This window comes from Nerophis ophidion, linkage group LG04 (assembly GCF_033978795.1).
Source record: "Nerophis ophidion isolate RoL-2023_Sa linkage group LG04, RoL_Noph_v1.0, whole genome shotgun sequence".
Taxonomy (NCBI): Eukaryota; Metazoa; Chordata; class Actinopteri; order Syngnathiformes; family Syngnathidae; genus Nerophis; species Nerophis ophidion.
In genome coordinates, this window is record NC_084614.1 from 12129048 (window position 1) to 12139027 (window position 9980).

General features: G+C 39.7%; 1 long non-coding RNA gene across 1 annotated transcript; it reads right to left on the reverse strand.

Moving 5' to 3' along the window:
- Positions 1–3838: 3838 nt before the first annotated feature.
- Positions 3839–8645, reverse strand: LOC133550515 (uncharacterized). Its single transcript, XR_009806286.1, has 2 exons — positions 8559–8645; positions 3839–4318 (listed from the first exon to the last, which is right to left on the reverse strand). It is a non-coding gene; the product is annotated as an uncharacterized LOC133550515 (long non-coding RNA).
- Positions 8646–9980: the final 1335 nt, after the last annotated feature.

The window sequence follows — 9980 nt, forward strand, 5'->3', positions numbered from 1 at the left end:
TATTGGTCACAGATGCTCCTGTGTGTAATTTGTTTACAACTGAATAGAATGCTAACGTGGGTGATTACGACTATTTTGGGTGGTTAGTGGTCCAGCCACAGCAATTGATCAGCCAAAAAATACCTCAATACTAACGAAAGAAAATTACACTTCAATGACTGGAATGGGGGAAAAAAAGTCCTCACTTTTCAAAATACTAAATAAAAGTGTGTAGATTTTTGCTTCTCATTTGTCTAGCTTCCGTACTCGTTTTTATACCAATTACAAAAAACACATTGGAGGCTATCTCCATAGCTCTCCAGCTTGTGTGCTTTAGTTTCCTTCGACCCTTATTTCGTCAACGCAGGCAGGATGGAGCAACACTTCTTTAGGAACTGTGTGGTTGGTCTTTACACTTTTGACAACATTCACAGAGAGAGAGCCTGTGTTGAAATAAAGAGTTTCTAGCGTTGCCCTGTATGTCAATCAAGCGGCAAATTTAACGATATAGTGAAGATTGATCACATGATAGGTGATTTTTAGGCCTAGCAACAGGCCAATACATCACAATCAACCGGTATGTCGTGATCAACCTAATGGGCACCACTGCTCTAATGGTACACTTACATTATTACAATTTTGGCTACTCTACGCACCTCGGGTGGCTGCTACTGACAGGTGGCCGCTAATTTGACTACATGGGAAGCATAATTCATTATAGTGTTGACATTAGAGTTGTCTGTCAGGCTAATTGTTATGCTGTAAGTTGTAAGCAAACTTTTGAGTTTACAAACATCGCCGCCATTAGTTGGTATAGCAAATGTCATAGTTAACCCTGTGAGACACGCCCAAAACATCTGTTCAATTGAATATGGGTTGAAAAGGATTTGCAAATCATTGTATTGTGTTTTTATTTACGATTTACACAACATGCCAACTTCACTGGTTTTGGGTTTTGTTCATGATTGCTACATTAACTCATAAAACTATTGTAGTTGTTTGTAGTACATTTTATTGTATTGTTTTTATACAATATTTTATATTTAAAAAATAGTTGTTCTTACTAAAAGGCACATTACATTATAAATGTTGCTGTTTTTAATTAAATTGATTTTAAGTCATTTCAATGTAAGACGTTGATTTTTAGATACCATTTAAGCAAGCATATTAAGGGACTAATGTATTAGGATAATCCTTTGAATTTTGATTTGTGAAAGTCGGAGTGCCCATGCTAACTTAAACACAAACGCACCGGAAGATGTTTGCACAATTGCGTCAAACTGCTCATAGAGTGTTTCAGTGTGGCCCTTATACTTTTTGTCTTGTTTTAGCACATTAAATTAACTGTACCTAAAAACAGACTTTTATATTTTTATGTCCTTTTTGCACCCTTTTACTATGCATGCAATCCATTTGCATATTTCTGACATTTAGACCAAACCCCGCTGGTGGATGGCATTAATGTTTTAAATTAAGCGTTGTACTCATAATATTGTACGTACAGTATAAGCAACCTTGTACCAATGCCAGATTAACTGTGCACAATCCCAAATGAGAGCGGGATATCTTTTGAATATTTTGACTTAAACCTCCCAAGCTTCTGGCAGAAACATGACGACTGATCCCTCGCTATCATTTACATTCCGGCATTACTTTTGGTGAATGGGTCCGTCTATCCCGAGTATACTACCGGAGAGTCCTCCTTATCTCGCCCGGCAGCATGTTTTTCAAACAATGACTTCGATGAAAACCCAAATGACTTGACTTTTTGGGGGGAAAAGAGGATTTGAGCCGATATCTCTAGTCAGGTGGCCGCACATTGCAGCCACCTGTGTCTTGAAAAAGAAAACTGCAATTGGTGGCATTTCATTGAAGCACGCACATGTCAAAGAAAATGAAAATGTGAAGTCCTGTGTGAAAAGCTTGGGTGTATATTTCTGCCCTCTGCTATTTGGTGATAGATTTAAGATGATTTCATATCAGGTGCAGAAAACCATCTTTGTTTTTCTGCTCGAATAAGTCAAAGATTTATCAATAGGGGTTGGGTTATTTGGTTTGTTGTTGTTTTTAAACATTGTTATCACTGCCTTTCATTTCAGTGAGAATGAAGTCAAACGTGACAGAAACGCTGCAGCAAGTGTGACATCTCACAATATTTGATTGGAGTGGAAAAACAGCACACATTATTTTTAATATTCACAGCCTCAGCTAGCTTGTCATATTTTCGCAGGATTTGGATGAATGCCATTCTTCATGAGCAAACATTAAATGAAGACAAAGAGGATTTTAATACAAGGGTCTTGCAGGGTGACAATATTGTGTGTTTCTTCCCCTTCCAAAATCTATGAATATGTGTGGAACTATAATGAAACATTAACAGACATAGTGTTGGATAACAAAGATTTCTGAGAGCATAGTTGTGTCGGGTTTTTTTTCAATGTTAAAATAGATGAACCCTCTTTTCAAAAGAGGGGGGAACCCGGCATGGAGAAGCGCTTGTAACTAATCGAGCCTTTGCATGAAAAGTGGAGGATTTGGAGAGAAGTAAAATTGATAGTGTGTGAAAGAGCTGAGAGGAGAATGAAAGCGAGAGAAGAGACAGAGTTATGAGATGGCGTTTTCAAGAGCAGGCGTCCTATTTCCTGTTGCAGTAATCATTTTAAACCCTCTCAATATTACTTTGACCTTGGCCAAATTGTTCTTGGATCATGACCGCGCTTTTTCTCTGCATTGATTCCTGCTTCGGATTTGTGCGTGCAAACATGAAACTAACATTTTTAATGTATGTCATTGGCATAATTCTTTCAGATGCTATCTGAACTGTGAACACCCTTCAATGTGAAAGAATCCAGGGTGTATTCAGAAAACATAAACCACCTTTCGTGAATTTGCCAAGGATAGTAATGTGATACAATGTTATCCTTTGGTGTTAACAAACAATTTCCCATTGATCACTATGGATTGAGTCATCATGCTTTCCCCTTGAGGGCTTATTACAGGCTAAGAGGGGAGGAAAAAATTCTGTGAAGCTGTGAAAAGCTGCAGATGTGCACAAACTGTCTCCCTCTAGTGTCTTCTCCTTTCTGTTTAACTTAACGGAGCAAGCCTCAGACTGCAGGGAGGAAGTCAGGCCGTAACATGCATAATTGACAGTCCTATTTCAGGAATTAGCCACCCACCAAACTGCAGCCTGTCAGCTCTTTCATATTGCTTAAAAAGTCCATTTTAGCCATAAATTATCAACTGTAGCTGGTGTATTGAATGAAGGATTTCTGTTTTCATCCACCATGTGTTGATTTTCACATATACACCTTTGTTACCATGTTTGAAGCTAGATCAGTGGTAAGGATGTTCATGGTGATAAATGATTTCCTCCATTATTCTTGCTTTAACTACACAGATGAGTTAATTAGGCTGGGCCAGGGGCTACACACTAAAATTATGTGTAGATGGGGCCACTGAGATATGCAGACATTCACATTATTAAGAAATGAAAGTGGAATATAGATGTTAAAAAAACAATGGAAACTGCAAACCCCCCCAAAAGTGGCACTGCGAGGATATTTGACAAAATTGTTTTGGGGTCTACATTTCCAGAAAGCTAAGGACCAGGAGGGCCAGACTATTCACTAGTATTTCGGAGAACCAGCATGATTTTAGTCTATTTAATTTGTCAGAGTTACAAGAGTGCCCTGCTGGTTTTGAATTTCTGCAAAAAAAAGATAGTCAAATATAATCCCTATGACAGCATTTTAATAATCCATCCATCCATTTTCTACCGCTTATTCCCTTTTGGGGTCGCGGGGGGCGCTGGCGCCTTCTCAGCTACAATCGGGCGGAAGGAGGTGTACACCCTGGACAAGTCGCCAGCATTTTAATAATCTACTTCACAAATGTGAGTCTCTCACAATTTCACAAATTCTTTAAATCAAACTGACGGGCCACCGGCTAAATAGCCCAAATGATCAATCAATCAATCATTAAATCAAAGTTTACTTATATAGCCCTTAATCACAAATGTCTCAAAGGGCTGCACAAGCCACAACGACATCCTCAGCTCAGATCCCAAACAGGGCAAGATAAAACTCTACCCAATGGGAACAACGAGAAACCTTGGAAGGGACCGCGGATATGGGGATCCCCACTTGGGTGACCGCTGCAATGGATGTCGACTGGATACAGTTAATAATGTGAGAGTCCAGTCCATAGTGGGGCCAGCAGGGGATCATCTTGAATGGAGACATGGAGAGACGTCACTGACTGATGCATAGGGAGTGGCCACTCTGGGTCCCAACTTCATGTGAAAGTCCAGTCCATTTGGAGGCCAGCAGGGGATCACCTTAAATGGAGACAAGTAACTAATTATTGCACAGAGAAGTGGTCTATCCTGGGTCCTGACTTTGAACAGCCAGCCAAAGAAGAAGATGAAGAAGAAGAAGTTCAAGAAAATGATACAGAAGAAGAAGAAGAAGTTGTAGAAGAAGTAAAAGAAGAGGAAGTTGAAGTTGAAGAAGTTCAAGAAAATGATACAGAAGACATTGAAGAAGAAGAAGCTGAAGAAGAGGTTGAAGAAGTTCAAGAAAATGATACAGAAGAAAAAGTTAAAGAAGTTCAAGAAAATGACACAGAGGAAGAAGAAATTTAAAAAAAAGCCACAGAAGAAAAAGATACAGAAGAAAAAGACAAAGACGAAGAAAAAGACAAAGACGAAATGGAAGAAAATGAAGAGGAAGATAAAGAAGAACAAGGGAAAAATAAAGAGAAGACCGGGGCACAGGTGGTCGTAACAATTATTTCCCGCCCCTTCAAGAAAAGGAGGGGGGAGTAGGCTTAGCCAGTCGGAAGCCCGGCTTGCGTCTGGGGACGGAGGACTGTGGAGAGGCGAAGCCGACAGTCCGACAGAGAGGCTGGGCACGCCGGAGCCCGGCCCAAGATGGCGGCGAGGAGGTGGGGATGGCGAGCGAGCGGTGAGGTGGGGCGTGCCGGGAGCGACGCCACAATCGAGATCAGGTCCGTGGATTGTGCACCTATATGCGATTAATGAATCCTCTCACACTGTTTAAAAGGGCAGCAGCCGTGAACGTCGTAGAGAGAGGTGGAGAAACAAGGACAGAACGAGACAAAGCGCATGCAACCCGGAAGAGAGCGAGAGGCAGACGACACATGCGACTAAAAAGAATCCCGAAAAATAATTTTCTTATTGTAAAATAAAGAAAGTCAAAACTGCTCAAAGCCATGTCCTTCCTTGGTGGTCCCGGGAACCCGCACGACGGTGAGACTCGTTCACAGACACATAACAATGAAATGATGAAAAAAAGAGGACCTAAAATGGAACCTTGAGGAACACTTTTAGTATAACTAAAGAAGTTGAACAAACGACTACAGTAACACAGTTACAGAAATCACATTATGTAAAAAAGTGTAACGGCCAAAACTAGAGGACTTAAGGGTGCCTTGAGAAATACCTTAGTTATTGACCCCAGTGCACTATTTTTGTTAGCAAGGTTAAAATGTCAATGCAAGGATCTGCCAATGTGTTTTAAGTGGTCCAAGTTCTTCTATACATCAGGAGCGCTCCAGCGTTTTTAGGAACTTGCTGCAAAGATCTCTGTCTCCCAAGTTTGGCAGTTGAATAGCCCTGTGGTACAGTTTTCTGGAAAAAATATGCCGCTTTTCTGGGGTTGAATCTCAAATTTCAACATGAGAAACAGTGTGGGTCTTCAGTACTGTACATTATGTCAACCAGTATCACGTGACATTTATTGCGTTTGACTTTGGAGGTTCCACAATCCAAAAATCAATATGGCTGCATAGTGGGATCATGTTTCAAAGTTAAGATAGCACAAGGAGAGCACAGACCTTCGTCAAATCTGAAGTGGTTATGACCAGGGGCGTCGCCAGACAGATTTCACTGGGGCACGTGCCCCACTGTTGATCTGCAGTGCCCCAGTAAAAAATTCACCAATAAAAAAAACGCTTCAGAGTTTTAAGTCTACATAACATAGACAACAGCGCACATACTACTTAGTATGGTAATTGATTGCTACTGTATTCACTCCACGAAATAATGAGCACATGGCTAACTAATATGGTAACTTATTCACGTGTGGATCGAGACTTCGGTTGAAAGAGAGAGAGAGAGAGAGAGAGAGAGAGAGAGAGAGAGAGAGAGAGAGAGAGAGAGGGTGAGACTCACTGCGTGAGGTAGGTAACGTTAGCCAACAACAATTTGTTGATTTCATTATTTTGATTTTGATTTGACTCAAACTGTAACTCCTAGATGAATTTAAGAAAGTTATTTGCCCGCAGCAGAAAATAAGCAGCAGGAATGAGAGATGTAAGTGAAGTCCTAGCTAGCTAGGCAACATCATTGTCTTAAGTTGATGCTAAGTTAGCTAACGTTATTCCTTGTATCAAGACAAACATATTCATTTGTTGTACGAGCTGTCGGGGGAATTTCCAATGAACATGAAACATCCATCCATCCATCCATTTTCTACCGCTTATTCCCTTTCGGGGTCGCGGGGGGCGCTGGCGCCTATCTCAGCTACAATCGGGCGGAAGGCGGGGTACACCCTGGACAAGTCGCCACCTCATCGCTGAAACATAATATTGGTTATTGTCTGCTGGTTCTGCATCAATGATGATTTGGAGTAAGCATGTGTGAGTTGAGTGCTTCTCAAATGGTTTATCTTCAGGAAGAAAAACATTTTTCCATATCATCAAGTCGTGAGCCAAATTTTTAAATCATTCAAGTTTATTTCACAGAAAAATAGCACAGTAGACTTGTCTTGTTAATCGGTGTGACTGACTAAAATAATCTTGTTTTGTCACCAGAAAAATGGCTACAGCTAAAGCATCTGGTTTTGTTTCCAGAAAAAATAGTAACATTTCTGTATTTGTTTTCAGAAAGATGGCTGAAAATATTGGGTTTTGTTGCCCCATTTAGATTTTTTAAAAATATATTTCCATGTCTGTCCTGAGTCCTCCTCCAACTTGTTAGTCGGTTTGCCTTTTGCTAAAATACTCACTAATAGTCACTTGAAAAATGGCTAAAAATATCTGGTTTTGTTGCCACAACTTTTTTTTTTCATGCACACATCTGACCGCGACTCACTGAAAATGACACACAATCCACTCTTATGTCACGACCCACCAGTTGGAACCACTGGTCAACTGTATAACAGTTACTGTAATATTTCCATGTCTGTCCAGAGTGATTGACCACTTTGCAAAAATGAAAAGGAGACGTTACAGTTTACTTCTCAGAAAATGATTCCCTGAATAAACACACAACAGTTGTTCATTTATTCTACTACTGTGGCTTTATTGTTTTGTGTATATTTTATAGTTTTGTGTATCTGAAATAGGATTAGCCACATTGCCATAAATGGAAATTAAATAATATAAAAGAACCCAGAGATGTAGGGGTGCTTTATTTTTTGTTTTACTTTTGTAGATGTTAAATTTGCAGATGATTACTGCAATATATATTTCAAAAAGATTCATTGCTCTTCTTTTTGAAATACATATTGCAGTAATCATCTGCAAATTTAACATCTACAAAAAAAAAAAAAAGATTCATTGCTCCTCCTGCGATGAGGTGGCGACTTGTCCAGGGTGTACCCCGCCTTCCGCCCGATTGTAGCTGAGATAGGCGCCAGCACCCCCCGCAACCCCAAAAGGGAATAAGCGGTAAAAAATGGATGGATGGATGGATCATTGCTCTTCCTTTTTGCTTTTACCAGTAGCAGTTTACAAGTCTGGAGTAAAAAAGTGCACAAGTAGGTCAAATGCATTAGTTAATTTCAGGTGGTTAATCAAAGATCCGTACAACATAATCTGATATGATTTCATAGTTTAAAGCACTATTTATGTATTTTTTATGATGAATAAGTGCTAAAAATATTTTGGGTTGCGCGCTTTGCACGCTCACATGAATTATTTGTGCCCCTGGTGTGCCCCAGTACAGTATTAGGTCTAGTGACGCCCCTGGTTATGACATGGAAGACATCTTTTATGCAGTTTATGGAATCAGTGACATCCACTCAGGTACAAATGACAATGAATGTTTTTTTTAGGGGGGGGCGGGAAGCAACGTTCCCTCTAAAGTACGCGCCTCCGCACACAGCAAAATTTAGGCCGTGCACAAAATCGAATAAAAAGATAAGCGCATAACAGTGTGCACGTCTGCCGTCGCTCACATGTGCTCAAGGAGTTTTGGCGTTTGCTCGTACATATGAAAAATTGGAGGGAAAATTGGCAGGAGGATACACAAGATAACAACTACAGTAGTACTTCAACTTAAGTGTGCTCTAACTTAAGAGTGGCTTTAAGTTGCAAGCAAAACTTTCATTTACAAGCATCCCATGCAAAAGGTTGCCATAGCAAATGTCACAAAGATCCGCCCAAAACATCTGGTTTTATTCGGGGTAATTATAGCTAGAGACCGACATAACTTTGTTTCTCAGAAAGTCAGAAGAAAAAAGTGAGTGTGAAGGAAAGTGCTGAGGAGAAGAAGTGGATGATATTTATTGAAATAAAGAAAAAAATAATCCATCCATCCATCCATTTCCTACCTCTTATTCTCTTTGGGTTTGCAGGGGGCTCTGCGATGAGGTGGCGACTTGTCCAGGGTGTAAACCGCCTTCCGCCCGATTGTCGCTGAGATAGAAAAATTAATCATTAAAAAAAATTACCGAGTGTGTTGCCAACTTGGCAAAGCAATTTGAGTGTATCACTGCTAGTACTGAAGCAAAATGAGTCTAATGGCAGCCAAGAATGTTAAATTGTTATCTAAACGGCGGACATTTATCCATGAAAATATGGAAAATCTGCTGAGAGTGTGTTTGATGGAGAAGCAGCTGGACGGAGATACCTCAGAAGTCCACTATATGTAACAGTCAGTGTTCTGCGTTGTGTCTTTTTTTCGTGATGAACCACAGGATTCGAGTTGAGGAGGATTTATTCACCAGCTTTTTCATCTGGACAAAAAGAAAAGGGCGTCACATACAGTCCACATTATCTCTCTCCACAGCTGCAGGAGTTAGTGCTCACTCAAACTCTAACTTATGCTTACAAAAGGAAACAACAACAATAATGATAATAAAAATAATGAAAAGGCAAACAAAGCACAAAATAGTCCAAAAACTAATTAATTGAAATAAAAAAACAGTATATAAAGTATATACATCAGCAGACAGCAAAAATATACATTAGGAAAAAAAAAGGTCCTTATTATGTGTAGCAAATCACCTCTTTTTTTCCCCACTCACATCAACTCATTTTATATATTTTTTTACTTACAATAAACAATGCCAAAACTTATTAACAGACATACCTTTTTCATAGGGACAAAAAGAAAAGGGCGTCACATACAGTCCACAGTATCTCTCTCCACTACAGAATAAAGAAAAAGGAAAAAAACACACACACATTAATGGCACAGCAGCACACAAGATGTCCACACAGACGCAGCAGAGTACCCCCGACCCGTGCACAAACTCACGAGGCCAGGAAACCCCGCAGCAACTGCTGCTAGCATTAAGCTAATCCACACATCATTTAGCAAATAAGTCCGTTTTTTACAACACTTTAATAAAACGAAAATTTGGGAATTTAACCCGGATGCTTAACAGCATGCCACAAAACAGTGTTCACTTTGAAAATACTTTAAAAGTGACAAGCAAAAAGTTTATAAAAAAATAAAAAGGAGAGAGACATAAGCATGACTTACCAGCTGCAGGAGTCAGTGCTCACTGAAGCTGGTCACACAGGTGCAACGCCAAATCACCCCCCAGGGAAACAAAAAGGTATGTAATAGAAAACAATAGGGCGGAACCTATTTACAATGACAGACACTTTTGGGGAAGTTCACAACAGAAAATGATGTGAAATAAAATTATGTGAAATAAATTACCAAAAATTAAAAATTAAATTAAATTAAATTTAGCTCGGCTACATACTCCCCTCTGAACTTCACCAAAATACTTCAAGACTAA